Source organism: Hydra vulgaris, chromosome 15 (genome assembly GCF_038396675.1).
Source record: "Hydra vulgaris chromosome 15, alternate assembly HydraT2T_AEP".
Classification (NCBI taxonomy): domain Eukaryota; kingdom Metazoa; phylum Cnidaria; class Hydrozoa; order Anthoathecata; family Hydridae; genus Hydra; species Hydra vulgaris.
Window position 1 is genome coordinate 36,163,715 of NC_088934.1, and position 4,879 is coordinate 36,168,593.

A 4,879-nucleotide genomic window follows, 5' to 3' on the forward strand; every position below is an offset into this window, starting at 1 on the left:
CATTTAAAATTTAAAAAATGCACTTTTCAGAGTTTGCAAAGATGTATTTTATATGTATGTTGCACTCTGTGTGCTGGGTTTAAAAAGAGCAAACACTTTACATTCAGTTTTTTTAACATTTCATAAATACGTCAACTAAAGCTTTGTTATGGTGACAACTAACTTTGTTATTATAATACTTGATAAAACATTTGATTAAAGAAATTTCAATAATTTAAAAAATAATGTTATTTCAATAATTAAAAGAATAATATTTGATTGGTCATTATAAATCCGTTCGTGATTCTAATATTATTTTGCTTGAAGAATTTAAAAGTTTTTGCATAAAATTACCATTTGTTTAAAAATACCAAAATGAAAAAGTGTTTCTGCTTTCTTTTTGATAACTTGGAGTCTTTATGACAAATCGGGCATTAATTAAACTCAAATTTGAATTAAAAAAAAAAATTTCAAACTTAGGTAAACTTGAACCTGACGCTTAGCTCGCCGCTTCTCAATCCTCATTGGAGACACGCTGAATGAGAAATTATAAGATAGAAAATCATACAATTACAAACCAATTTCAAAGACAAAAATTTTATATTTTTAAAATAAATACAAATAATAAAAAAATAAAAACAACCGCCATTGTAAATTTACAAACTTTTAAATAAGCGATAAAAGGTTTAAAATAAAATTATCAATAAAAAAAAAGTTTTGTTAACTTGACGACAGATGACAGGAACCTTGACATTTGTAGCGATATTTGTCACAGTCTTTATCAACTTTACAAGTACGTACCCCTTGTCCTACTTGTGCGTTTGACCAACACCAAGAGTTTGATGGGAACTAAATTAAGTAAACAATGAATGATATGCATTTATATATGTGTGTGTGTATGTTTATGAATGTGATTGTGTGTGTGTGTGTGTGTGTGTGTGTGTGTGTGTGTGTGTGTGTGTGTGTGTGTGTGTGTGTGTGTGTGTGTGTGAATGTGTATGCGTGTGTGTGTGTCTGTGTCTCTGTGTGTGTATGTGTGTGTGTGTATGTATGTGTGTGTGTGTGTTTGTGTGTGTATGTGTATATGTATGTATAAGTGAATATTTGTATGTAGGAATGTATGTTTTATTATTTGAAATTTTTTTTATTTGTTTTTTTTGTCGTTGTTGTTGTTAAACTATTTTTTTATTTGTTTTTTTTGTCGTTGTTGTTGTTAAACTGTTTTTGTGACCATATTTTATTATTTCTTACATTACAACTGGACCAACATTTTTTTAGATAGCAACCATATTCAACCGCATTTTTCGAATCTGGATTGACACCTTTTAATTTGCATTTAGTAAATTTAATCACCAAAATAAAAGTGAAAATAAAAAAGATGTAGTTAAGCTTCATCATAATTTCAACCTGTGGTGAGAGAGAAAAAATTATTCAAAAACTCGACTAAACATTTAAAATATAATATATAAAAATGCTTGATTTTTATATACTTCATAACATATAGAGTATATTAACATATATATAAACAGAAAACACTTAACTTTACATATGCAAAATTTAAATTTAAATAAAACGAATTTTTTAAATTATCTTAAGAATGATTACTTAGTAATGAACCAGTTTTTAACGTAAGGTAGTTTTATGTACTGTTAAAAATAAAACAACGCAAACCTCCGATGATATTAAATACACTGAAGTGAAAATAAAGCTTTTCTTTACAAAATATTTTCAAGTCAAGTGTTCTCTAAATGACTAATACCTTTGTATTTTTTTATTAAACGATCTTTGCGTTTATTTACATAATCTAAAAAAAAAATCTATTTATTTAGTAACACTAGACTATTGGGAAAATATATTAAAGTATATTTAACGGAAAAAAAAATTAGCTATTAATTTAATATAAATAATTTAAAGAAACTAGTTTTTCAGTTATAATTTATCGTAACTAACTAAATGATTTTTAACTTTAAATTTTTTCTTTTTATATACAAAAAACTTACAATAAAATAGTGTGTTTTTCATAGCTACAATAAATAAATTATTGAAAAACTTTTTTTTTCTTGTAAATATATTTAGATTTAGCTGAAGAATAGAATCATTAAAGTGTTCATATATTAGCTGAAGATATATTCACTTGATGTAAAATTTTTTGCTTTGGGAAAATAGTCAAAATTCTCAACGTCACATCCTATCCGGATTTTCGATCTGGAAAATCTAGGGTTTGGTACCCAAGTTATTTAACACGAGGTCACAATAATTGATCTAAATAAATAATAACTATTAATCTGAATATTTTTCTGGAATTTTAATGCTGTATAAAATTATATTAAATCATCGTATAATCGTTGTCGTATAGTAAAACCTTATTATCGTGCGACAATATATGTCGACCATATACCTTTATTTACGGGAAAGTATTTAATTCTTACTTGCTAAGCTATAATCTAGTATTACTAAAAGGAATAACTGTCTAATAAATAATTTTTATCTCAACCCTCCAATTTTTTAAGTATTTTCAGTTTTCCAGTATGGTTTCTTATAGTTCAGTTCCAATATGGTTTCTTGTAAAAAAAAGTTTTAGCTGTTACAGCTCATAGTTTCCAGAACTTTCATTCTGAATTTTCATAGCTGAGTAGTAATTTTGAAAATGAACTTTTTATTAAATGTTTTTCAATTGGTCATATTTTTTATTTTTAAAATAATAAATTCATTTAAGTTTCTTACTAAATATTTCTAGGATAATGAACTCCAGACTTTTTTAACTCTATTATTTGGTTTTTACTTGCTTGTTGCGACACTTCCTGTTATCTCTAAATGGAGGTAATGCTCTAAAAGTCAAAAAGAAAACACCATAAGTGGAGTATTTGCGTTTTTTTCAGCTTTTACTGTTACAAACATTGTAACTAGCATACCTCTCTCTTAAAAAAATAAACATCAATTATTCGTAAAATAAATTTCAGCTTTTAAAATTCTCAACAGTGACCTCTCTAACAAATAAGTTATCTAAACAGTGACCTCTATAATAAATAAATTAAGATAAGAAATTTACTTTTTTTATGTAAAAAAAATTTTCATTGTAGTTTTTTATCTAAAAAAACTACAATGCAAAACCCAGTAAGTAACAAATATGTGGCAACAACTGTAAATAAAGATGGCTGATATATGAGCACATAAAATGATGAAATTATATGATGAAAAAATTGTTTTTTTATTTTTTGTACCTTTTAATTCACTGTACCCAACATCGCAAATAATGTCAACATTTATTGTAGAGCAAATAATAACAACATTTGATATATTTGTACATTTGTCAAATTGTCTAAATATGTAAATCAGGACTCTAATAGTGTAAGTGACGTAACATAAATATTTAAAACATAATACATATAACATCACTTTTGACTACAAATAATATTGAAAACACGGGTTTATGATAATATAAGTTGTAATATTGAAAACACGAGTTTATGATAATATAAGTTGTACAATTGATCATTTTAAAGTATTTTTACCATATTTGCATGAGCGAAACTTTAAGGGGCTTGGCGATAATATAAGGGCTTGATGATAAAAAAAAGGGGTTTGGCGATAAGACTGAATTTTTCTTCTTTATGCCCCACCGTATATTTACATTTTATTATAAATGATTTTGTAAATTTTTCTTTATGGTGATATACATATTAATAATAAACAAAGATTTTAAGTGTTAAAGATAACTTTAAACTTTTATACGTCCATGTTTCTAATTTCAAAATATGATCAGTAATTAGGCGTGTTTTCAGAAAAGGCGTAAGACCCCTGGGGCACATTAGACTAAACACCCTTAAACTCATACTTTTTAATTCAAACTTTTTTAGCCTTTTTTAATGTGATTCAGTTTTTTTTTTCCAGAAGTAAAAATTTCCAAAAATTATCATTCTTCTAAAAAACGTTATTCTTTTGTTTTTGAAGTATATACCGCTCACTCAATTTAATATTAGAAAAGTTTTTTGCTGCAACAAACTCAAACTTTTTAATGTATAAAGCAACAAGCGAGCAACACGCGAGCAACAAGCGAGCAACAAGCGAGCAACAAGCGAGCAACAAGCGAGCAACAAGCGAGCAACAAGCGAGCAACAAGCGAGTTCATACTTTTTAAAAAGCTCTAAAATTTTATTTAATTCTTATATTTATAAATTTTTACGTTTTTATTATTTCAAATGTTCCTTTTTCTGAATTTGGTAATTAACTTTTTTCTCTCTGGCATTTACGGCTAAATATGTTCCACTAGTGACTATACTTACTTGTACTAGTTGCAAACCTTATATATAAAAAGAACATAATAATATCGGAACTGAATTAGACGGAAAATCAAATTCTATACTCACAGACAGATTCATACAAATAAAGACATTAAATGACACATAAAACATTAACTTTTAGAACAGTACAAACACAAAACACAAAAACTAACACAACCTACAGAACACTGAAACAGCACTTACTTAAATCTAACATAAACAACACTCACTTAACTTTAACTTAATTACTGAATAATACTCCCCTTTCAAACACCACCTCTCAATACTGGACATCTGTCCAATTATTATAGTTTATCTAGCACTCCTTTGCACTTATATAAAATATTTCTTCCTTCTCTTAAGACTATTACGGCCTGATGGTTCCATATAAGTGGTGGAACTTTAATAGCTTCATTGTGAAACAATAACAAACGATTTTATCATATTAGTTTCTGAATAATCAATTCTGAATTGATTAAGTTATTTGCTTTTAAAAGTTTTAGATTTGTTAAAATAAAATTGCACTTAGATAATTCTTGAGTCTTTATATTAAAATAGGTTCTTTAACTATTTATTTATTATTTTCATAAGTTTTATAAATATTATTTTGTGGTTAAATA

General features: G+C 26.4%; 1 long non-coding RNA gene across 4 annotated transcripts; it reads right to left on the minus strand.

Annotated features, from left to right (window-relative positions):
• Positions 1-560: 560 nt before the first annotated feature.
• On the minus strand, positions 561-2,725 carry LOC136091457 (uncharacterized). Of its 4 annotated transcripts, none has more exons than XR_010644000.1 (3): positions 2,704-2,725; positions 1,231-1,386; positions 561-828 (listed from the first exon to the last, which is right to left on the minus strand). It is a non-coding gene; the product is annotated as an uncharacterized LOC136091457 (long non-coding RNA). The 4 variants fall into 4 exon arrangements; XR_010643997.1 differs by lacking the exon at positions 2,704-2,725 and adding an exon at positions 1,651-1,785; XR_010643999.1 differs by lacking the exon at positions 2,704-2,725 and adding an exon at positions 1,739-1,760.
• Positions 2,726-4,879: the final 2,154 nt, after the last annotated feature.